This window comes from Tiliqua scincoides, chromosome 6, assembly GCF_035046505.1.
Source record: "Tiliqua scincoides isolate rTilSci1 chromosome 6, rTilSci1.hap2, whole genome shotgun sequence".
Taxonomy (NCBI): domain Eukaryota; kingdom Metazoa; phylum Chordata; class Lepidosauria; order Squamata; family Scincidae; genus Tiliqua; species Tiliqua scincoides.
The window spans coordinates 9,644,258-9,670,158 of NC_089826.1; the positions used below are offsets into that span (position 1 = coordinate 9,644,258).

The 25,901-nt window shown below is 44.7% G+C and overlaps 1 protein-coding gene and 1 pseudogene across 1 annotated transcript in view; both read left to right on the forward strand.

Annotated features, from left to right (window-relative positions):
* CFAP299 (cilia and flagella associated protein 299) overlaps positions 1-25,901 on the forward strand; it is a 304,423-nt gene that overhangs the window by 205,545 nt on the left and 72,977 nt on the right. The gene's annotated exons all lie outside the window — the stretch shown is intronic.
* Positions 14,736-14,854, forward strand: LOC136656772 (5S ribosomal RNA; annotated as a pseudogene).

The window sequence follows — 25,901 nt, forward strand, 5'->3', positions numbered from 1 at the left end:
AGGGGAAGCGTAAATGAGGAGAAGGGTCTTTCTATTCCTTTCTTTTGTCTTCCCCTTCCAGTCATCCAAGACGCCCATGGTGATAAGTCCCAAAGGTTACTTGTGGAGGGGATAAAAGTTAAGACCTCTCTTTACCTATCCCCAATACCTCACATGAATTAAAGTGCTTCTCCACTTAATTCTAGTACATTCATATTTTCCTGACACTTTGTTCAGCAACTGTAACGAGAACCTAGAAGGTTGATTTGGAGAAGGGGGCTTTCATTCAATCCTTCCTTCACTGGGGCCAACTGAGATCTCACCCTCCTCTAATTTTTTTTTTACCTAATCTGAAGCAGTGTGCTAACAGGAAACCTATAAGAGTGGTGAAGCCTTTCAGCCACCAATCTGAGCCCTTGGGAATCTTGCAAGGAGAGCCAGAAAACTACTCCATCTTAAGAAACGAGGTGTTGGTGTCTTTCTTTTTACGACATCTTCTTTTCCCCTTTAGCTCAATTTTCCAAAGGACTTGTAACAGTTTTGTGTGCTCAGAGCCACAGGGCGTTAGCGTGATATAAATATTTACTGTTGCTTCTAATAGCCAGGCAAGTACGCTATCAAAAAGTTCAACAGTGACTCAGAGCCTGTTAGTGTTGTGAATACACTGTGCTTGCTACAGCCCCAGAGGCTAAATGCTGAACGTTCTTATTTTTAGCTTGGAGAAATTGAGATAAGTAATATACTTAGCAAACACACACATGCACACAAAATAGTCATAATTTGGTCACTCAAACCCTTGAGTTGAAGCTTGCTGTGGCAGCAGGGATGCTGTCTTGTGGACAAGGTTGTGCCTTGTGTAAGTCATCTACATGAATTCCATTTATGCCTTTGTAAACCTACTTATTTAAAATTCTAACATATTCTATAGTTGTTTTGAGGGTTTGGCTCCCAGAACAAGGAGGCTGTCAAAAGTGCAATAAATAATCACCAGCACTGGTAACTTGTTTTTCCTTCTAGCAGAAAACATTCTTTTCCCATTGAAATGTGATTACAGGCCTGATCTCCTCCAAACATTTTATTTAACCCAACTGAAAATTACGTTTTCCGCAAAACTACTTTCAAGCCAGGATAGGGAAAAAGAAAAAGAAAAAACCAAAAACTCCTCACCTAATTATAGAAACAGTATTCCTGGAGGAGGTTTCCAGGTATCCTGTATGATATAGCTGTTTTGTGCTGGGAAGTTTTCAATGCCATCACAAAAAGGCAACCCAATCCTATTGAAATCCCCTATGCTGATGCATTGGGACCAGTGCAGTTTGTGCTGTATTCCATGGGGGAATTTTTAAGTCTGGGGGTCTCCTCAAGGTAAGAGGACATTTGTCCCCTTGCCCGGGGAAAACCTCAGCCACAACAATGGGTTTACTCGCTGCTAAATCGCTGGTGCAAATCCAAGTGGATCCATAGATCTGCAAGTAGCCCAGGAAAGGGGATAGTATACAACAGGGGTGCCCAAACCCCAGCCTGGGGGCCACTTGCGGCCCTCGGGGTCTCCCAATCCGGCCCATGGGGAGCACCCAGTCTCCAATGAACCTCTGGCCCTCCAGAGACTTGCTGGAGCCCTTGCTGGCCTGATGCAACTTCTCTCAATGTGAGGACGACTGTTTGACCTCTCACCTGAGCTATGGGATGAGGACTCCCTCTACTACTTGCTGTTTCATGTCTGTGATGCAGCAGTGGCAGTGAAGGAAAGGCTGGCCTTGTTTTGTGCAAGGCCTTTTATAGGCCTTAAGCTACTGCAATACCTTCATTCATTCATATGTTCCATCTCAAATATATTCACTTATGTAAATTTATTCAAATTTTAAATGTAAATTTATTCTTTTTTTCCCTGGCCTCCGACACAGTGTCAGAGAGATGATGTGGCCCTCCTGCCAAAATGTTTGGACACCCCTGGTATACAACATGTGCAGGTGCCACCAATTCCACCACCTTTCAGGACCCAATCCGCCTTTCCCCAGCCTTCCCCCACCCTCCATTGCTTGGTGCAGAGCTTACTCCAGGATGTTCTGGGTCCTACAGTGGCACAAGCAGGACATTCCAGGCCTTCCCACCAGCGCTATTAACTCCAGTGCTGTTGCATTATGCTTTACAGCACATTTGTGATGGTCTGCCCTAGCAGAGTGTTTGCCAGTGCAAAGGCACAGTCGAATTGAGCCAAAAGATATCAGAATGCTTAAAGTGATGGAATTTAGAGTGTCTAGTTGTCGTAGCCACTGCAGACTGAAATCTTGCTGACAAGCTATATCAAGCATTTACGGGTTGGTTTCAGTACTTGCTTACTGAAAATCGTAGTTGTAAGACAGTGGTTCCCAAACTGTGGTTCTCTGATGGGTCACATGTGACTCCATGTGCAGTGGGACTGACACAGTGTTCCTGGTGGTGCCAGAATGCTTACTGGGAGGCCTCAGAGGCCTCTTCTCAGTTCTGTCGAGTCACTGACCCAATCCGTTGGCCCCCACAGGCCTCAGAATGGCCCACAGAAGCAACCAGAAGTTGTGCCCACAGAGCTGAAAGTCATTTCTGTGGAGCGGATTGCGAGCCCGGCATGACCCAGAAGAGGTCTTCGGGGCCTTCCAATAAGCATGCCAGCATTGCATCATGACCTGTCACAGAGTACAAGGTGGATCATGGTACTGAAAAGTTTGGAAACCACTGGCGTAACATCTTATTCCAATTTAGGGCGCCTGGATTGCCAAGCACGTAGGCCTGTCCTTGCATAGCATGCCTGGGCCAAAACCTTCCCAGACAAAACTGCCAAGCTCATCTCAGCCCTTCTCTGCCGCTCTCTGTGGTACTAGTCATAATTTCATACTTTCATAATGCGTGTGAGAGATTTTCCTTGAAAATGACCTTCTGCATGTGAGGGGTGCAGCAATCTTTGAGTCTTTCAAACCCAGGACCCTCCCATAACCGTCAATCAGGGGTTCTCAAAGTGGTGGGTCACGATCCCCAGAATCACGCCACTGCCAGGGGAGGGTGGGGTTTTACACTTACCTCACACCAGCACTGGCCTCCAGGGGGCGCAGGCAAACGTCTCAAAATAGCCAGCTGAACCCACTTTGCTGCCTTTACCCATCTCTGTCTTTGACCTTCCCCTGCAACAGCTTACCTCGGTTGTCAAACTCCCTGAGAGTCTGAGAACCACTACCTTAAACTAAAAGTTGAAGCTTGCTTTTAATGCTTTGTTTTATTGCATATGTACTTTTTGTACTACAGGCGTGCTCCAGTATTTGCAGAGGTTCTATTCTAAAACCTTCCACACTTAACTGAAGTTGCAGATACTAGGAATCCCCCCCCCCACCCTCTGGCTGCCCTCGCCTTCAGAGGGTCTTCTGAGCCCAGCAGAGGCCGTGGACTTCTCTCCATGGCTTCTGCCAGGCGCAGACTGAACCTTAGAGCAAAAAAAAAAACAAAAACAAAAAAACACTTGTGTTTTTTTTGTAAAATCGGAAGTGATAGTTTTAATGCCTTATAAGGCATCTGTGGAATCCACAGATAAGGGATTTGCAGATACGGGGGTGGGGGCCCTGTTTATATAGAGCTAGGGAGACCAGGTACAAAGAACCTCAACAGTTGCAAAAAGCAGGGAATTTGGATAGATGTTGCTTGTTAGGCAGGGTGAGAAGTTGCACCTTCTAAATGGCACTCTTCACAACTATCTCTCTAATAGGAATGCTATCCTTTTGCATATGTTCTCTTTTTCTCTCTGACTCTTACAACATTGTTTTGAAAATGGTGGTGGCACCATGGATGATCAAGATACCATATGCAGCTCGCAACCCACAAGGTGAAAACCAATGATATGTTGGGCAGGGTGTTGAACTTAGACTAAGCAGGCCTGGATACAACTGCTGCTCAGCCGTTAAGCTACTGACTTGGGTAAGACACTCTCTCACAGCCTGACCCCTGCAAACTAAAATGTCACTCTAAGCTTGAATAAATGAGCAAAAAACAGAAGGCTCATTCTCATTATTTGGTGGGCCGCTGTGAGATACAGGAAGCTGGACTAGATGGGCCTATGGCCTGATCCAGTGGGGCTGTTCTTATGTTCTTAAGGCTAACCCAATCCTAACTCTGATGTGGCAATGCAGCTGCACCAACACAGCTCCCACTGTATCCTATCAGAGAGTTTTGGCCTCTGGAGACTTCCTCGGGGTAAGGGAACATTTGCTCTGGAGTTAGCCCCAGCAGCTGCCTTAGGTGAACTTGGACCTGTGCCAGATCTATAGCTGGCACACCTCCATATTGACCCGGGAAGGTGAGTCAGGCCCAAGAAGGGACTCAGCAGATGCTGCTGTTGCTGAACATGCCCCCTTCCTGGGATCTGCCCTCCTCCTTGTCCCATCACCTCCCCATTCCGCCCACCTACCCACCCCTCCTCCTTCCATTCCTGCTCCGGACCCCTGCGCATGCTTACTGCTCTGATGGGCATCCACCCTCCCCTGTTGCACAGACCCAGCCACTTGTGGCAGTGGCCAGGCCACTCGCACATTGGAGCTGACGCCTTTGTGACAGGCATAAGGGCCCCTTACAGTTGGGCTGTAAGCCATGCTTTCTCTCACATGGAGAGGCAGTTGTAAGTATGCAGCTGCTGAATTTCTTCAGGCATCGATCCTGCTAAACGCCTGCAGCCTCTGTCAAAAGGAAAAAAAAAAAAGCAGAATTACGGTCTATCATATCATAACCCACAGTCCTCGGTGAAATCTTTGAGGAAGATATTCATCCATCCAGGTAACTTACGTTTCTCCACAGCTAAGCATTTAGCAAACATTTAGTATGCAAACATTATGTCTGTTTGCTTCTGTAGATTACCAGCTGGGTTTTGGCTTTAGACTCAAATATATCTCCGAGATAACAACCTTGCCCCACTGCAACAATTATTTTACGTTTCATTGTTGGTCAACAGACGATTGGACTTGGGGACTGCATCTGGCTTCTCTCTTCTGCAACTGGAGGTTGCCATCTTTGCTTGTAGTTTTTTCCACCATGACCTCAAGGATGACAGTGCAGCTAAGAGAACCCATGCAAAGAAAGAAAAAGAAAAAATGTCAGCCTTTCTGCTTCCTTATGGCTTTATTCCAGGGCACTGCTGCAGAATTTTGAAATCCTGGAAGAACATTTTTTCTGGACTGGAAAAGGATTGCACAGGTGTTTTAAACTGGGCTTTTAGAAAAAGGGATGGTGAGCTGCTTCATAAGAACATAAGAACAGCCCCACTGGATCAGGCCATAGGCCCATCTAGTCCAGCTTCCTGTATCTCACAGCGGCCCACCAAATGCCCCAGGGAGCACACCAGATAACAAGAGACCTCATCCTGGTGCCTTCCCTTGCATCTGGCATTCTGTCATAGCCCAATTCTAAAATCAGGAGGTTGCACATACACATCATGGCTTGTAACCCGTAATGAATTCTTCCTCCAGAAACTTGTCCAATCCCCTTTTAAAGGTATCCAGGCCAGATACCATCACCACATCCTGTGATTTATCCCTTTTATCCCTTCCATTTATCCCATCCGTATCCTTCCTCCAAGGAACATCCCTCCTCCTTAGCATCCAGTTGTGGTCAACCTTTATTTTTCTAGCTAGGACCACCCCATTGTTCCAGAGCCTTTTCCCCTCATCCTTCTCTCCTCATACCCTTTACAATTCTGGCTTGGGTGTACAGGCCAGAAGTGAACAAGCTGGAAAGGCACAAAACAAAAGTCTGCCCTTTGAATGCATACATTCTAATTGAGTCCTGTGGCTATGTCTATTAGATAAAGAGCATAAGGAGATAAGGAGCATAAGGAGATAAGTTATCTCTTCTAAGCTGGGGGAATACAGCCTTATCGGCTTCTTCAGCTTATCTCACGGTGATGTTTTCATAACAGGGCAGTGCCTCAATTTCGAACATCCTTGTCACCAGTCTTGATAGTTATTTAATCGTAGTCTTCGTCTACCACCCCTTCAGTTGGGAAATTTAAAAAAAATGGTTGTAAGGCAGTTGACACCTTTAATGTTTAATCCCCTCAACAGCCCTCTGAAGGAAGGTGATTACTGTTCCCAGGTTTCAGATAAGAAATTCATGTTAAGAGATAGTGAATTGCCCAAGACTACCCTGTAATAAGTTCCTAACTGCAGAAGAGTGTGGTGTTTTTTGTGTTGTTTTTTTTTTTGTAATTTTTATTACTTTTTATTATTTATTTGTTTTTATTACTAGGATTTATACCTTCCTTTTTTTTTATCAAAGGTAACTCAAGTCAGCTGGAAATATGAACCCAGAATTCCCAGGGCTGAGTCCAGCTTGACTCATTGGGCCGCTTTTAAAGCAACAGCACCTTGCTATGGATGTAATGTCATGTCTCAGCAGAGACATCGCTGGGCATGATTTCACCAATGGTAACCACTTTCCCATCCCAAAAGAAACCATCAAGGTGCAGTATCACTGTTGCCATCTCTAGCTGGGAGTGGGTCCTTTCTCCCTTCATAAGGCCAGTTCAGCCACCAACTGCCCTGTGAGCAGAAGGAGAAGTTTGTGAATCAAAGCACCATCATTCTTTAAGTAGACGGTTATAATACCAAATACTGTATGCCTTTTGTTTTGTTTTTTAATGGGCTGTTACTTTTCAAAATGTTAACGCAAGCTGCACTGAGTGCTTTGTTGGCTGGAGAGTGGGGTAAATATGTTTTTAGATATATAAGGTAGATAGGAGAAGGTTGAGTGCATGCTTAATTCTCTGAACTCAGTAAGACTTAAGTATCCATAACTTTCGCTGGTTTGTGCCCTGCATGCATCTATCCTGGAAGACTGGATGTACTATTTTAGTGCCCCACCCCTCGCACCTGCCATTACATTTTTCTTTCTGGTTATGATTAACTCTGGTGCGGTTATCTGCCTCTGTGATTAACTTCCATGCTGGACCAAGTACATGGTAAGACTTCCACACGTGAGTTTGAGCTTCTTGGCATGTTTACAAACCTCACAAGCAGTCCTTAGACCCTTGGGGGGGGTGGTCCATTGGCTGTAATTAGCCAGCCCTTGTGACCAGAAGTCTTTGATGTGTATGCAAACTGACAAGGAAGCAATCACTGAGGCCGCATCAGCTAATCTGAGAAAGGCATATATACTCGTAAATGGGATCTTAACAGGCTTTAATCATAAGGATTTTGTTCCTTTAAGGACTCAGACCCTGTGCTTTTAAAAGGTGTTGGACAGGAAGAAAGATGCATCTTTTCTCATCTCTGCTGCTCTCCTGCCTGAGAAAGCTGCTAAAAGCACAGCGCTTATGCCTCTCCAAAAGATGGCAACCTCTGAGACCCACTCCATAAAACTGGATCTAATGCAGTAATGCAGTATTTCCCAAACTGTGGGTCAGGAACCAATTGTTGGCAGGTCATGAAACTGACAAGCTGATAGATTATGAAAATGTATTGAGCCCTATGGAAAACTGGGTTGCACATGTATGGTTACTCATGAGTAGATGACCACACTCATACTGTAGTCTACACACTTGGTGTTTGCAGGTGTACCTTTTGTCCTGCCACAACATGCCACAGAAGGGCTTCTAGCATTGCTAAGCTAAACTTCCCTGGGCAGCCTGTTGTCTTTTTACCAAAGTAGCAAGGATTGCTTTAATGTTTGTGTGGCAATTGGACCCCAGCCCTATTAACCAATGGAGGTGGACAGCTACTGCATTGTCTTCACCCCCACACCTTTGTCTGGCCCGAAGTGTGCTGGGAAACTATTCACACACAGTTTCCTACAACAGTGGTTCTCAAACTTTTAACCCCAGGACCCACTTTTTAGAATGAGAATCTGTCAGGACCGACTGGAAGTGGTGCCATGACCGGAAGTGACATCATCAAGCAGGGAAATTTTTAACAATCTTAGGCTGCAGTCCTACCCACACTTATCCAGGAGTAAGTCCCATTGAATATCATTGTTAAAAGCATATACATAGTAGCCTGTTAAAAGTACTGGTCTGTAACATTCTCCCAAAATGCAGTCACATACCATGGTAGCATCAAGCCTCCTAGATTAAAAATAAAATTTTGAAATGAATGTGGACCCACCTGAGATTGGCTCGCGACCCACCGTTTGAGAAACACCGCCCTACAGTGTCACTATGCTGTGTTCAGTGGTCAAGGACAAATCAGTTGATTCTGGATCAGAGTTAGAGACATAGTCATTTGTACGAAAGGAAGCATGGCCTGTATCTTAGAAATTTTGCCGTATTGATATGGCTCAATAGTTTAGACGTGCTACTTTCCTTCATTTTGTGCCTCTGGGGTTGTGGGTTCCACTTCCATGCTCTCCTGTGCCAAAAATCAGCAGGGGGTCATGTATGCAAGCGGAGAAAGGCCTCTGCATTCTGAGAGCCCAGAAGCAGCTGGCTGGCCCCACTGAAACAGAATGCTGGAACAGATGGACATTGGTCTGATCCGGTATGGGAGTTTTAATGTTTGTTTATGCTTTGGATGGCAGATGGGAGCCAGTTCCAGCAGATTTCACAAAGGTTTCCCATGAGGTTGGCTTTTTTTTCTTTTTTTTCTTTTTCAGCTTCCTTTTGCTATGCTTTGATAAATTCATTTTGGTTCTTTAAAGAGGATTAATATCCTTTCCTTTCTCACCTGGAACCAAAATCTACTCTTTTGATTGCTGCGATTACAGTTTCAGACAAGGAACACAAGAGGATTTAAGTTTTCAGGGGCAGAGAAAGAGTGGCATAAGCCCCCAAATGTGGGTGGGGTGGGAAGAACAAAACGATCCACCCTCTTTGTTTTTATGTAAATATACCTACAGAAAGATTTCTAGAGAAGCAGGAAAAAAAAAACCCCCCCGGAACAAAGGAAGGGATAAACTGAAAATCAGAGGCATTGATGCTAAATTGTTACATGCAGTAACCACTTAGCTAAAAATACTGGCATGTTATCAGCCCTAAAATTAACCATTACTGTTATATGAGAGAGACTCATTGAAACTGCGCAAATGAAAAAAAAAATTAAGTTTGTCTTGTATTTCTATCAGGGTTGACTATTACTGGGGAAGGAAAAGCTAGATTTGATCAGGGAAGTATCCAGGGTTGGTTTTGGTTTTGGTAACCAGTCACTCCATTTTTTCCCCCTAAAGCGGGGAGTTTGAGCCCTGCTGTACGTTCTTGCGGGGGGAGAGGCAGCGATAGGATCACCAGAATTGTGTCGCTGTCAAGGGGCGTACAGACTTGCCTGGACCCATCAGAGCCTGCGGCAGCCTTCCAAGGGTGCAGGGAACCCCTGCCTGCAGGGCTTCCCAACATGCAGAGACAGTGCAGATAACGATCAGTTTGCAATCACGAAACTGAAAGTGGGTCGCCATCGATATTTTGACAGTCTCCGCATATTGGGGAGCCCTGCGGAGACTGGCGTGGGGCCCCCTGCACCCCCAGAAGGCTGCTGCAGGCCGTGATGAGTCTTAATGAGACACAGTGGCCTCATAAAGAGCATCTTTATTGTGCTGTGACCCACCGTCATATATGCTGTCCATCGTTAAGCGAACAGTTGTTAAGCGGCACGCAACAGTGCTTTGCTGTTACATAGGAACTCAGCTGCAAGTGACAGAAGATAAAATAATCCAATCACAGTCATACTAATATCAAATATGGGAGATTCTCATTATCGTATGGGCTGCCCCATCCCATTGGCGCCGCTATGCCAGTGCTGGAAAGTTGGTTAGGATTTGGACCTGAGAGGTGCTCTGCAAAGTGATGGCTCAGCAAAAGCAGTGCTGCTGAAAGGGGGGCACACATGATAATTGGGCTCTCCCAGTGCCTTGACAGTGTCTCTCTCTCCCACTCCTCTTGGTCTATGCCTTCCCCTTAGTGTCCCTTGCCTTCTGCAGCCTCTTTCCCAGAGCCTCAGCGAAAGTAGTGCCCGCATATGGCCCGCAATCCTTAGGTTTGACACCCCTGAGCTAAGTTAGCAGCAGGTGCAGGTCCAGCTACAGGCAGTGCTTGGCCAGAGAAACACTTGAAAGAACTGTAATGTTAACCGCACTGTATGAAAAGGAACAGAGTCATGAAAAAGCATGCAATATAGGCAATATTTTTTGCCTGTGGGGAGGGGATGAATCACGATTTGTGTGGAGCTCTTGGTACTCAATAGTAGAAATGTAGAATGCACATTTGGTGGAAACGTGAATGTGGTTATTTTCAAGAACCAGCACAGGCTTGGCTTATATATGGTGAGGTCCTGTTTGCATTTTTTTTGCTTTCTTTCCTTCTCTTTGTACCATATTTCTTTTCTAAGGAGAAGCAAATTCAAGGTTTCTCGCAGAGTGTTCAGTAACATCTGCAGCATAAACAAGGTTGACATTTGTTTCATTTGGGTTAGTCTTCGAGCTTTCTGAAAACGTTCGAGCTCTCTTGTGCAGTGCAGGCTTTCAGCTGTGCTGCCGTGCGGTTTGAGATGCCTTTGAACTTGGAATGCTGCCGTCTTTGGAAGAACCTCTAAGAAAGCTATCAAAATCTGAAGGGGAAACCCCCAGAACGTTACAGTCATTGAAAAAGACCTCCCACTCCTCGCTTCAATCCCCTTCACAATGGGAGTCCTCCCATTTCCAAAGGAAAAAAGCGTTTGGCAGGAGAAAGCGAGTTTCAGATTGTATCAGGAATTGCCTCTGGAAGTAAATGTTTGGTGGGTCATGGAGGACTGAAGTGTGGATTTGTGGCGGAAATAATTTTTGGAACAGTTTTGGGAGCTCACTAGGTTATGATGTGACATAAAAGTAAGGATTGCAGTATTTGGTTTGCTTAATTATAGATTAGGACTGCCCAGCATCACAGAGTGGAAAAGCTAAAATATGGTGCACCTCTCACCAGGGGTTCATGTGATACTTTCAGTACACTCACTCAGAGAAACCTCAGTCAATTAATCATATGAATGTTAATTATATCTGCACAAATGCCCTCATAATACATATAATAGTTGTGAAGGACAAAACAGGCTTTCTTTTAGGTGATATATTCATGGATTGCAGTACATGCCATCTTAGAAGAGCTATTCCATCCTCTGTGAAAAAAGAAAAGAAGGTTCTCCTAAAACAGTTCTTGCTGCCTTTGGTTTTTGTTACCACTCGTATCAAAAAATAATTTACATTTAAAAAATCCAGTGCCAAATTATGGCCCAGTCCGATCCAATTTTCCAGTGCTGGTGCATTGTTCCGGTGGGCTTGCGCTGCATCCTGTGTTGGAGGGGCAGCTACTGGGGCCTTCTTAAGGTATGGGAACATGTGTTCCCTTACCATGGGGCTGCACTGTAGCTACACTGGAGCTGGAAGTTGGACAGGATTGGGCTCTTAGTTGGAGTCCCATTTTTAATAAATCACATGACTAAGCTAGTCTGTTGAACCAATTCTATTTATCTTGAATCCTGTAAGCTCCTCTCCCTTCCACTTCCCAGGTTGAGAACCTCCTTGTAGTGCAGGGCAGGGTTTGACCTTCTGCCAAAGTGTTGAGACTTGGCCAAAGTGAAAAATAAACAATGGGCTCCAGAACCACTGAGGGCTCAATTTTAGAACAGACAGGCCAGGGTCTGAAAAACCAGGCAGATGACATGATGTAAGAAAGGCTGGTGGTCAAGTTCTGGAGCAGGCAGACAAGCCATGGAGGAGCTTGAGGCAAGGAAAGTCAAAGCGTATGAGGAGTCTGTTTAAAAATGTCTCCCATGGAGGCCCTGTTCAAGATACACTCACCCAGAACCTTACAAAAAGGCAGCATTGATGGTTGTGTTATACTGGAATGTAATGAAAACAGGGCATTATCACAAGATGTTATTGTTACTCAACCAAAGTCTTTGGTTATGTTAGATATTTAAATACATGCATATTTTTCCATCTTATCTTCTGTTGAAGCTGCTATACCTGAAGAAAAGTTATAAGGCATTAATAAACTAGCAACCACTTAAGTAATGATCTTGTTAAACAGCAATTAATTATACATTTTGTTCATTGGCACTTTTCTCATTGTTTCTTACAATAGCGTAATCATTCTTTGTTCTTCATTTTATTCTCATATATGCAAAGAGCTCTTGATCATGGATAGCAAGATGTGAACCCTACAAGGGACCTCGTATTCAAAGGCAATATACTTCTGGATGCCAGTTGCTCTAGGGAGGGGAATCAAACAACTGAGAAGGGCTGTAGCATTCAGGTCCAAGCTCTCCCAAAGGACCTGGTTGGCCACTTTTGGACCAAGACAATCCAGCAGGATTGTCTTTTGTTCTTAAGTCTCCTGTACTGCTCAAGCTGTTTGATCACAATTGTGGGCCTCAGAATTCTGTGTGAAATCATGTTGAGCTTAGCACAATGTTTCCCATACTGTGGGACCCCACCTGATTGTTGGTGGGTCCTGAAACTAACACACGGATAGCTGACCAGGAAGATGTATTGAGCCCTATGGAGTATGCGCTGCACATGGATGTTTACTTGCACATAGGCAACCATGCCTCAGCCCACTTTGAAGGGCAGCCCGAGAGGAATACAATGCCACCAGAATGGTCCTGATCCAATGAACCAAAAAAACTGGTCTTAAAAAACACCCAGAGAGGAAGCCCTCCAAGAGGGCAAGGACAATATATTGAGTCCTATGGAATGTGAAACCAAGTGACATGTGCATGCTTACTCATGAGTAAACAAATGTGCCTTGGCTCTTACTGAAGGTCAGGTGAAGGGGAATGTAAGGCCACCATTCAGTCCTGATACATGGAACACGGAGCTCAACAAATGCTCCAGAAGGCGGTTCCTACCACCACCCCAGTAAAATGGATAAAAACAGAGGCTTGAGCAGCTGGTAAAGTGAAGCTGTTTTGGGGGGAGGGGGTGGGTCCCAGCAGAGTGTCATTTTAAAAAGCGGGTCATAGCGATAAAAGGTTTGGGAACCACTGGCTTAGCAGTTTTGTCTGTGTTACTGATGATTCTGATGGCAGAAAGCTTAGTGACTAATGATGGGGATGTTGTGCTTACTGCCACAACATCAGCTCAAATAGTGTTTGGTCCTCAAATATTTCTGCAGTAATGCATTGTGTGAACATTGTTCAAGATTCAGGCACCTGCAGCATGCATTAAGATGATATTTCTTTGCTCAGCCTGCTTTCATTCTGATTTCCTTCCTCTCCTTCCCACAAACAATTAAATTGCTTCACCACAGTAATGAATTCATAATGACAAATTGCTAGTTGGTCATGCTGAAAGTGAAACAATAATCCGCTAGTCCTAGAAATGTGAATCTGAATTAATATGTTGTGGTACATGCTAAAGGTTGATAATATTCTGATAAGGACCGGTGTTTCATCCTGTTGCTGGCAGGATCATGTAGGTTACCTTTTTGACTATGTCTTATCCATAAGATAAGCAAATTAACTAAGAGCCACTCGCACATATATAGAGAGAGCAAGCCATGCCACTTTCTCCTGTAGGCTGATAGGTGTGGTGGTGCATGTACAGGGTGTTATAACCGGGCCTTGCTCCAGAGCCCAGCATATCCTGGAGCCAGCCCTGAATTTTTGGCCCAGTCTTATTTGGGCCAGGCGGCAATGGAACTCTCATTCTGCTGACCCTAAATACCATAATGCAGTCAGTAATGTTTCGAGCAGGCTTTGGTGAGAAGGAATACCACATCTAATCATGACCTAAGACAGTGGTTCCCAATCTTTTCTGCAGCCTCTTCAGGCAGGTGTCTTGGAACTCAGACAATCTTGCAAGATCCAAGATCAAGCAGAGCTTTTCTAATATTCTTTTCCTTATACTATTACATTATATTTTAATTTATATTTTCTTATATTCTTAAATTATATATTTTTTCCAATTCTCTCAAGGGGTGTTCGCCCCCCCCCCATTTCCAATCTAAGGCAAATGCAGCGTGAGGTATCTCTATCGTGTAGTATTTTCAGACGCAATCCACTTCTCAGGGATTAGAATCAGTTAATGCCAAAAGAACACCTCAGCTCAAATGACAGCAGAGATATAATAGCTTTGCAAAGCACTATACAGCTATTTATACCCAGATCTGTCAAGTCAAAAATAACTTCAGAAGTTTCCCCACCACCAGCACAGCTACCCTTTGCTCATAACCACATTTGATGTAAAAGTCTTCTGGCTAATTGCGGGCTGCTCCTGCTTTCCATGAAGACATCTGCACAGTGGCACACCCTGTAATTATATGGGAAGGGATCTCTATCTTGTGATTTTTGCTGATAGCTGTACTTGCCTGGTCTTCTGATCAATGTAATTGGGAGAGACAGATCATTTTCACTATGCTACAATGGGGACTCGCTGGGGGAAAAAAAATCAAACAAAAGTGAGACTGAAGTAAGAAATTACTTGCTTCTGAACTGTAAAACTTTGTTTAAATAAGCCAGCTGATCCTATATGGACAATCTGAGAAGTGTACGTATGAAGCTGGTTTGTACTGAGTCAGACCAGTGGTCCATTTGGTTCAGAATGGTCTGCGCTGAATGGTCGCAGCTCTCCAGAAATTTAGAGAAGATGGTGGAAGGGTTTGAACCTGAGACCTTCCCCGTACAAAGCAGTGTGACAATATTAGTCTTTACCAACTAAGAGTGCATTTGGACCTGCATTAGAGTGAGCGCCAGCCTCAGGAAGGTACATGTCTGCCACCATGCATGAGCCACCCATATACATATACAAACATGTGTGCAGTTCCCCCAGTATCTGTGATTTTGTCACCCCATAGAAGTGTTACCCTGCACATGCCTGATCTTGTCTGATCTCGGAAGCTAAGCAAGGTCAGGCCTGGTTAGTACTTAGATGGGAGACCGCCTGGGAATACCGGGTGCTGTAGGCTTATACCATAGTCTTTCGAGACTGAAGGTTGCCAACCAGAAGAGGAGCAAGAGTCATGGAGAGCCTTCCCTGTAAGCTGTGTAGCACCATGGTCACACAGCTGTAATGAAAGCCTCATGCACCTAAAGGCAATGGTGCGAGGGCTGGTGACCACTGACTTTTGATTTTGGCATTTGCCAAGCTGAATTGTGTAGGTGGCAGTGTTTGTGCCCCCCTGCCAGTCTCTGTCAGCTTCTCATCTTCAGCTATGACAATAACATCATTGCCAAGTAGTCTGGATGGTGACCACACATACCACCATAGGGCTATGGGCAAAGGGAAAAATTAGAGGGCACATTGGTCATGGGTACTAAGTCAGTTGTACGTGCATCTGTTCAGAAGGATGTCCATATTACACATGCACACATTTGCACAGAATGAAGTAAGCACATTCCCATGGTACAGATCCACACCCTGCCACACGTGGACTTCACATGTCAGAAATAGCAATATGTGTGCCGCTTTCCAAGGCTGCTTTAAGTTTCACAGAGAACTGGATCTCCTAAAATCTTGCTGTTCTCCTAAAATCCAAACTCATTTTATTGCTATTGACACCACTGATTCAAAAGTGGCAGCATAATCAATGAAAATTCAAAATATGGATAGATAGTCAAGTCAAGTCAACCTTTATTAGGCGTAAAATGGATAGATAGACTGGTGCCAGAGTACTTGAGATATGCACTTGTTTGGGGAATACTGAGTGTGCCCACTTTCCTGCAGTCTTCAGGCAGAGGGGCTTCAGCTGTGTTCCCTGGACAGCAAAACAGCCAATTGAGATAAAACACACCTTCAAATGGATCTTTCACTGTTTCACTGATATTTTAAAGTAGAGGACGGGGTGGTGTTAGGTTAGCCGCATTGCGCATTGACCCAAGGGCCTATGACCATCAAGGATCCCATCCAGGTCAGCCAACATCTGAAACCTCAGTATCATGGCAGCCGAGTATGTCCTCATTGGTTGGTTAATGGAAAGCACTGTGGGGGGGGGGCAGTGCAGCACAGTGCCCCAAGACCTGCAGCAACCTGGTGCCAGCCCTAGTGAAGGCAACTGCTTTTCAATCTGGGAATTTCCCACACAGCAAGCACACACCTTGGCAATAAAACCCACAGGTGTAATATACACAGCGAGCTGAAAACATAATTGCTGCAGTGACAGTTCCATATCCATAATACATTCAAATCAAAGGGCAGCTGGCACCAGGGTCCTGGGCCTCATCCAAGACTTAGCAAAAGAAACAGGAATTTTTCTCTGGCTTCAGTAAGTTTCAGATTGAGTCACATATTTATGCTACAGGTAGGCAGTTAGAGGCCTGAGGGCCTAATCTATCCCCCCTAGAGACTTCCGATCTGCCCTTCATTCCACAGACCCACCCCTTCCACAATTAAATACCTCCTCGCCCCTTTCCTGCGTAGGTGAGACTCAGGCAAAGGGCTTTTAAACCCCTTTTTCCAAGTGTGAAAACCTGGTTCTGCCCAAATTCTCCCATTTTGCAGCTCAGCTCTTCAGCCCCACTTGTGACCCAGATGCAATCAGATATAGAGCGAGCAGTTGGGAGTGCATTACAGTTAGGAAGACCGTATAATTTATTGTCCAAACCAGGACGCATTTAAGAATGAAAAGGAGTACGAAGAACAAATAAATAATAAAAAGTAATTGATTGATTAAAATATATTATATTGACTATATTAACTTTTAAAAAAAATAATTTATATAATTACCTCCCCAAATAAATTCACCCTACACACCAAAGAAGTGTCACCAAATCAAAACTATTAATACATTGATTAAATGTTAAAACCTGATAGGAAAAAAAACAACCCTTAAGCCTCAAGCCCAAACCGCCTTAAAATAAAGTCTGAGGAGAAATCTGAAGACCATGAAAGGCGGTATATAAATGCCTGTATTATTATTATTATTTTATTATTAACAGTTAATAAACAAAATCAAGCCCCCAATTAAAATGCAGCAAAACAGAGCTGAAACATGAAATGTAATCAATATATATGCCTGGAAACATCCCCCAAAATACAAACCAATAAATAAAAATTGCCTTTATGAAGAGGCAACAAGCAAAATCATCAAAGAATAAGGGAGTTGGGGGAGGCAGAAGAAAAAAGAAGGTGAGTGAAAACCAAACTGGAGAGAATTAACAGCAAAGAGCAAACACAGACCCCCTTTCTAAAGGGGAGGAAGGAAGACTATCAATATAAACGGATATAGAAGAAAGAGAAGAATTAAAGTGTCCGGAGAGGGGTAAACGTTAGATCACAACTTTTTCAGAAAGGCTCTGTAGATAAGTTGTTTGTGCAGTTTTTTAAATCTTTCAACACTGAATGACCACACAATCAAATTATTCTCATAGCTACCTGTAAGGTTTGTCTTTTGTTTTAGTTGCCACACCGTTTCCAAGTCAAATGTTACCCAGTGCTGACAACAAGAACTTCCAAATCTTATGAACAATCTCCCCCACACACACACACGCACACCTCCTAGTGTGTGTATAAACTCTGAGGTTCAGCACAGTTGTCACCTGCTTTTCAGACAGAGCCTGTCAAAGCCCTTAGATGTCTGCCCTGTCAAAGCCCTGCTTGTCAAAGCCCTTAGATGAGAACAAGAAGAGCCTCCCAGGTTCAAGGAGATAGTTCTGTTCTGTCACTACCCTCCTGCGGCTATGCAGTGGTAAGTGGCTGCAGGGGTAGCCTCAGTACCCCTGTGGCCTGAGGGACAAATCCAGCACAAGCGCTAAACTAGATGGGATGCAGGGACAACAGGTGTAAATTGGGACTGTCACCCTGATCAGAGTCAAGAGCCAAACAAAGCCACTGTTGCTCTTTCTCCTGGTCAGGAAAGAGATTAAAGAGCACTTTGCCTATGGTTTGTGTGGAAGCAACTCTGCCATTGGAGCCATCATTGCTGGCTCTTCAGCCCTTTGTTCAGGTCAAACTATGGCCCCTGTTACTGATGGGGGGGGCATGCACTAGGATAGCTTCAACGGCACAGAAATACTTAAGACAAGCAGATAAGGGAGAGTTGAATGTCCCACTGAAAAAGTTAACCATTAACAGCTTTGCTGCCTACAAGAAGGCAGGGCAGGTTACCAAGGATAAGCGGTAAACATGCTAGATTTTCAAAATGGACTTGTACCAAATAAAATGACTACAGTGGACCCTTTGCATCCACAGTGATGGTGTGGCTCTGGGACACACACACGCACGCACCCCGGTCCGGAGATGCCACCATCAGCATCTGCTTATGTCCCCTTAAAAAATAGTGCTTCCTAGCTGGGGGCCACAAGCACCATGGACCACACTGGCTGCAATGCTGCGGGGCAGTATCCGGTGCTCCTGGAAGCCACTTCCTGGTTGCGCTAAGGCGCACTGGTACCCTGCACGTGCCTGATCTACTCTGATCTTGGAAGCTAAGCAGGGTCAGGCCTGATTAGTTCTTGGATGGGAGACCGCCTGGGAATACCGGGTGCTGTAGGCTTATACCATAGTCTTTCGAGACTGAAGGTTGCCAACCATTTAAGGCCCACAACCTGCTCTGTTGGCCCTGTCATGCACCTGAATGGACAGCAGAAGCATTTCACACAATTTGGGAAACACTTTTGCGATGCATTTGGGTGTGTGGCAGGGCCAACAAAATGGGTCACGGGCCTCAACGCAACCCAGAAGTGGCTTCTGGGAGTTCCTCAAACTGCCCATCTGATTCAGGAAGGGTCAGTCCGTGCTTGCGAAGAGCCCATTGTACCTCAAGATTGTTTCTCATAAATGCTTAATCTACAGTGTATTGTGCGTATTTACTGATGAGTAAATCCCATTGTGTTCAATGGGATTTCCTAACAGAGTAGTGTGCATAAGATTGCAGCCCTTTCTCTTCCCACCCTATCTTTGTCAAACTTGGTTGATATGCCAAAAACAAAGTTAATATAAAGTAAAGTTAAATAAAGTGGCCCCAGCATGCATTGGTACTAGAGTATGTGCATCCTGGACAATTGTGCCTCGTCAAATGTGTCCCAGTCATTGGCACCCCTATGCTTTCACATCTGGTTTTTGGCATCTCACTATAACTGGGCAACAAAGCCCACGTTATAAATCCTAAGCCTCTTATCCCAGCCCTAACCCTACTTTTGCATTTAAAAAATAAAAAAGTAGATCTAACATACATTGGGACACAAGTGTCTGGGATGCAAAAAGAATAGATATTAATGTCCACTACTGGGACGCAGTTCTCATGTCCTAATTTTTTTTTCCATAGAGGCCCAATTCATATTACTTAGACAGCCAGCACTGCCTTCCATTTTGCTCTTCCTCCACCATGTTCCACTCTCCCACCAACCTACCTGGGTTGTCAGACCTTCTTGCCCTGCCACCACAAGTGGCGCTATTCCAGCTTCTCTGTCAACATTCTGGAGTGCCATTTGCAACAACAAAATAGCTGCAGCTGCCAGAATGCCAGTTCTGGCAACAGCAGAGCTCAATAGGTGTGGGCTATGAATCTTATTTATTTGTTATTTATTTGAGAAATTTATATTCCACCTTTCCCATGCCAAAGCAAATTCCCAGGGCAGCTTGCTAAGCTCCATAGTAGAGTACAAATTAAGCTACAATAATAGTTCCACGGGCAGCTCGTAGAACCCTTCTCTTCCAGATGTAATCCTTTATACCATGGTCATCACTTCTCGGTCTGCCTTCCAAGCTTCCACCTTATAAAATGATATATGGTGTGTGGAAATTAGATAGAGGTTTTTCTCCCTGTCTCATGCAGCTAGAACCAAGGATCACCCAAAGAAACTGATAGATAGTGGGAGAAGAAAAGGACTTCACACACCACATAATTATAGTAATCAATGGAATTCACTACCACAGGATGTGGTGGCAGCCACTATCTCAGATGGCCTTTAAAGGGGATTAGAAATTCAGGGAGGACAAGACTATCCATGGCAGTTAGTCAGGATGGATGTGTACTACCTTCATCTGCAGCAAGCCTCTGAGTACCAGCTGCAAAAGAAGGGCATGTCTTCATCTCCTGCTCAGATGTGTCGCTGTGGGAGTGTGAGCGGGGGCAAACCGCACCAGGTGACACTATGGGATGGTGACACCAAAATGAATCCACTGCAAGCCTCCTGAGCCAATTACTTGGCTCAGCACCTCCTTCTGCAGCGCCCGACATCAGGAGTTTCAGCGCAGCTGGCTACCTCCTTGGATAGCGCCCCAGCATGCTGATGAAGTCGGTTGGCATAGCACAAGACTGGTTAGCACCCCAGCCAACAAAGGCATGGTGGGGTGTTATCCAGCTAGGAAACCGGCCTACCTGTGACCCCTGGTGTCGAGAGGTGCAGAAGGTGGCATGGAGCCGCTTGGGGGCCTTCTCAAGAGGACAGGCCAGAAGTGATGCCCCAGTGATGTCACAAGGAGCAAGGCATTGGCTGGCACCCAACCTAGTGACATCATTGCTCCAGATTCTGGGCTTCTTAGAGACATCTGGTTGGCAATTGTGGGAAACTGTATCTTGGACTAGGTAGGTTTTTGGCTTAATCTAGGAGGACTCGTCTTGTGTCCTTAGTCTTATGGTGAGGGAGAGAACTTCTGCCCTGAAGAAAAAGCTCCTCCAAGGAGCAGAAGCTGTCTAAACTGAAAGTTCTTGTGCCTGTACCTTGGGGCAGTTGTTGGTGTAGAGAACGTACAAGTGTCCTTTACAAAGTCCTTTTCCTTCCCTCCTTGTTTCTTTGATCCTTTTTCTTCCAGTGCTTCGGGGGCCTGAGACCATTCCAGGACAGGCTGGCAAACACCGTAACAAGTTTATAAAGGTTAGAAAAATCGTCATAATCTCCACTGACTATAAAAGCCAGGAGCGCCTTAAGAAAATGTTTAAAATTAAAATCGTTCATCTCTCCTCGGCTACCCCCAGTTTCATTTGAGTACAAGAGAAAGTAGTGCTTTCAAAACATCATCTGAATGGGGACAACCAAGTTCAAAAAGATGCAAATGAATCCTTCACTAGTTTTGCAGCAAAAAAATTTTCCCCTGGAAAATAAATTGTATAAACAGACTGGGGGGGGGGGCCACCACAGAACCCAGCAGAGGAAGTATTCCTTTGGTAGAACTCAACTCAAAAGAGCAGCACACCTGCTTCCATCTGGTTTCTGCCCTGTACATATCTCACATGGGCCTTGTTTTTTTGTGAAGTTCTGTCCAAGTCAAACAAGGAACAATTTTTAAGTAGCACCTCGAGAGGAACGGGAGTCAGGCCTTGCCAGCAGAGCCCTGGACTCGAATGGTTCCTGCCGCACAGGCCTTGTTTTTCTTTCCCTGACCCCTTTGCCCAGATTTGTTACTGGTGGCTTGGCTTGCTTCCCTGTACACAGCAAACCAAAAATAAACAGAGGCAGCCAGCTGACACCTGGAGACACCTGCAGGAAAATTGCACAGGGCACGATTGTTCCCCCCCAAGGAAAGCCTTGATGGGGAGGCATCCACAGTACACACAAGCGTGCCCACACCGACAAGACTTTTACCAAAGGGAGAAAAAAGAAATTTGAAGCCCAACAAGAACATCCTGGGTAACTATTTCCATTTTTTCATTGGAGGAAGTGGCATTCTGCTGATTTTCTTAGGGGCACAAGCATTCAGTAACTTTAACAGGAGTGGGCATTCCAGGTTCCAGACCCTTTTAAAAAAAAAACAACCCAATATATTGCCAGCTTCCTGATTGGCAGAAGACAGTGCAGTTTTGGAATCACCTGAAAACTGTTTAGCAACATTTCGGGAAGGGACCGCAAAGAGGAGCCTCTCTTAGGAATCTTTTTTTTTTTTTTTAAATAAATTTCTATTGAGATTTTCACAATACATTATATCTGTAGTAGATCCAAAACATCAAGTTTCAATTCACTCATTACATTTCTACATATTTTTCTTCAATATAAATTTCATTTCCACTCCCCCCTCCCTCCTCCCCCCGGACTTCCCACAGCGTTTTAACCATTTATAATTTTATTCTTTTACCAAGATAAACTTTTGTTCATTATATAATTCTTATTAACATTCTAATAACCATAATGAACCCTTAACCTTCCAATTTTTCTCCAAGTAGGCTTTAAATTTATACCATTCCAAATGAAATTTCTCTAACATTTCTTCATTCAAACTTCTCGTAATTTTATCCATTTCCATCATATATATCATCTTTTGTAGCCATTCGTCTATATCCGGCACTTTTTCTTGCTTCCAATACTTCGCATATATCATCCTTGCTGCTGTCACCATATACCATACTAAAGTTCTATCATTAACTACTATTTCCTCTAAGTTTAATCTGAATCTTGTGCATCAAAATAGATGCTCATCTCCTCAGATTCTGGTGCCCTAACAGGTGGTGCCAGCAGACCAACTCTGCCAAGGCCGATAGCATCACTTCTCTGTTCTGGCTCAGGTCCTGACTCTTCAGGTACTACACAAACATACTGGTCATGCATGTTCACACATGTCTCATCTCCTGTGCCTTTACCTGACCGTGGTAGAGAGGGACTGCTGTTGCTGGAGGTGAAGTATGTGTTTGAACTATTTCTAGCAAACCGTAAACGGTATTTATGGATGTTTGACCGTTTTCCTTCAATTCTTAGGGAAAGGAAATTTATCCTCTTTCCAAGAATTCAAAGAAAACTGTCAAACACCTGAAAATGTGAGGACTGGGCTGCAGGCAACAACTTTGGCAAAGTCAGAAGTCGGGACCGCAAGGTGAGCTGGGAGTCAGGAACCCCACCAGAATCTGTGGCTGAGTAACAAAGCCAAGTGTCGTAGAAAGGAAAAGAGCAGAGACAAGGAGATTTTGTCGCTCGGGCAAAAACTTAGCCCAAGCAGAAAGGCTTTTCTAGGCATTCCTGTTCAGACTGCACTAGTTGCCAGGTTCACAGTCCTGCGAGCATGGTTCTTAGGCAGCCTTCTAGCATTCACCACATGGGGCAGCTGCTCCCAGAATCCTAAGGCTTTCAGCTCTCACTGAGGCCGCTCCTGAGGCCCTCCTGAGGCCCTCTATAAATATACATTAAGGGTGTTTTTAAATTGACAAGTCTCAAATAGGATTTTTAAAAAAATAAAATGTTACAGCTTATCAACATGGGCTGCTCATTTCTAATAAATAAGGAGGAAATACATTAATGGAATTAATTTAAGCATTTATGTAACCCAGTGATTTTCAGCCTTTTTCATCTCACAGCACACTGACTAGGCGCTGAAATGGTCAAGGCATGCCATCAGGTTTTTGACAATTGACAAGGCACACCATGCTGCCAGTGGGGGTCTCACTGGCCCTACTAATTAATGACCTCCCCCTAAATTCCTGTGGCATACCTGTGGACCACTTGTGGCACACCAGTGTGCCATGGTACAGTACCTCTGACAGTGATGGACAGTTGACAATATTTGCTTTAATGAAAATAGCATAGAGAAGCTTTAGCGCAAATGCTGAATACTTTCCCATTTTGGAAAGCAATACTTCTCCCTTCCCTTTCCACTTCATGTCATATTTAAACAATCAGCACTTTTCAAGCTTGTTGTCGAACAAATTAAACTGAAGTTTTCTGTTTGTGCAATATGGGAATCCAGGTCTTCCTACATTCACTGTACAGTTCCTGCCTTGTAGTAGTAGGTGTACAGCAGAACTGCAGGCATTTTCCTCCATCCCCAGAATTCAGCCAGTGTTGAAATTTGTTCCTGACCCTTCTCCTTAAGGAACTATGATATGATTCCTCTGCTTCCATGTGGCACAACATGTATGTCCCTGCATCCAGTTACATGGGTGGGTTGGTGCTGAGCTCCCTCCTTCCAGGCTGTAGTATTTATGTGCACAAGCACTGGATTTTGAGATGCCTTGGCATATGTGGCAACAGCAGAACACATTCTGCACCTGCGCGGCAAGAGCAAACTCTTGGCCTTGGTGATGACTCTGAACCCAGTGCTGTGAACAACAGAATCATATCTCAGGAATGTGTATTGTGGTCAAGCTAGAACTAGCTAGTAGGCAGCCAGTATAATCTTAGCAACCTTCAGTAATTATCCCCATTGCATAGCTTTGCATCATGTGTTTTGAGAATGAATAAAAGTCTGAGGAAGCTAACTGGGAGGACAGACTTCTCTCTCGATCTCATACCGTCCTACTTCCGGCTCAGCTCTCCCTGCATCAACCCTTTGAATGAATGTCTGCCGTGTCTCATTCATTGCTCTGCGCCTCACCGCCCCTGTTTATAGTCTAAATTTTCTCAGTGCCTCTGCACTCCCACCAAACAACAAGGCCCCAGGAGCCTTGGTTGTTTCCCATAGCAGCATTGCGCTGCCACACAGGCTTTCCCAATCAGCATTCCAGGTTGTCACGCCAGGCCTTGCCAAATTCACTTTCTACTTTTTGCGTTACCTACAAAGAGCACGGATCCTCTGACCAGCTGCCAACCATTCTGGCTAGATCAGCTGTTTACCCCCAGTTCACAGGTGCCATTTTCTCATCGTGCCTGCTGCCACTATCATATGTCACTGTTGCTTTTCCTCTTTCGAGTCCTTCCTTCCTTTTTAATACAGTTATATCCCACTATATTCTATGCTGGAATTCATGGTGGTGCACATGTAGTTCCGAAGTGGCCTCCCATCCAAGCACCGATCAGACCCAGACCCAGCTAGGTTGCTGCCTCACATGCCTTCAGGCCAGTTCCTTGTACTCCTTTGTACATACCCCTTCAGCAAAACTTCCTATAAACTCTTTCCTTCCTGTTCTTATCCCAATGAGGAGGTTATGAGCACTTATGACTTCGCACAGTACATTTGTTCATTTCCATATCAACAGGTGATGTCAGAAACTAAAGCTCATGAGCTTAGCAAACTCAACAGAAAGAGATACTGTAAAGTGCTGTATTAAAACCAAAAATATTGGTAGGGATTGAGAGTATCAACCCATGCCCAGCCAAGTTCACTGAGGGTTTTTTTCCCCCCTCCATCAATGTGTTTTGCTAAGTGTACTCTGACGTGGGAGTCCAATGTAAAAAGGAGGAAGACTGAAAATCCAACTGATGTTTTGCCACCTGGAGACACTGGAACTGAAACACATAAAATGTTAACAGAAAATGGTGAAAGAAGTCCTTGTGTGAAGCAGGTAGAAAAGATCTTTCAGATGTTTTGCACACCAGACAAGAGCCAAGATTTTACAGGTCTCTAAATAAGCGTTAGGCTGGCCTTAGGCAAAATGAATTGGCAGCGCTGCTCAAGTGGCTAAGGGATGTTTTCGCACTACAGTCTGAAGACACAAGAGCAAGCTCCTCTGGAAATGTCTAATTGGAACCTAAACAGTGGGCCTCTGTTGGTGTTCTCTGCTTAGGGACACTGGATCACAACCTAGAGAGCGGCCTTGGAGCAGCTCCTGTCTCTCTTAGCCCACCTCCTGTCTTGCTGTCATCACCCGCCAACCAGAGAGAGAGAGGAAGCAATGGCTCCAAACAGCTATAAAATTCTACCTAAAAATAAAATGTAGAATTAAGATTAGAGGGTAGGGGGAAATTTTAGTCTCCCTGATGCACTCATTTCACGCTGAAAAAAAAAGGATGGGCGAACATTTAGTGCAGTCTCAAAAGCCATGCACAGTTATGTGAAGCAAGTCTGTGACTGCATCAACTAAAGGGCCCAATCCTATCCAGTTTTCCAGTGCTGATGCTGGTGTGTCAGTGGGGTGTGCGCTACATCCTGTAGTGGAGGGGCAGTCACTTGGGGCTTTTCAAGGTATGGGAACATGTATTCCCTTACTACAGGGCTGCATTGTAGCTACACCGGAGCTGGAAAGTTGGATAGGATTGGACCCTAAGTCGCTTAGCAGCAAGAGAGGTTCAGGCATTGTTCCTCTCCAGGCGTCATCTTGTTTACTGATTACAGGGGTGTCCTGAAATCAGCTCAGAAGGACTATGCAAGATCCATGCTTCTTTGGCTGCATTAAAAAAAGTACAGAAAGTTTTCAACTTTTAATGCCACCAGAA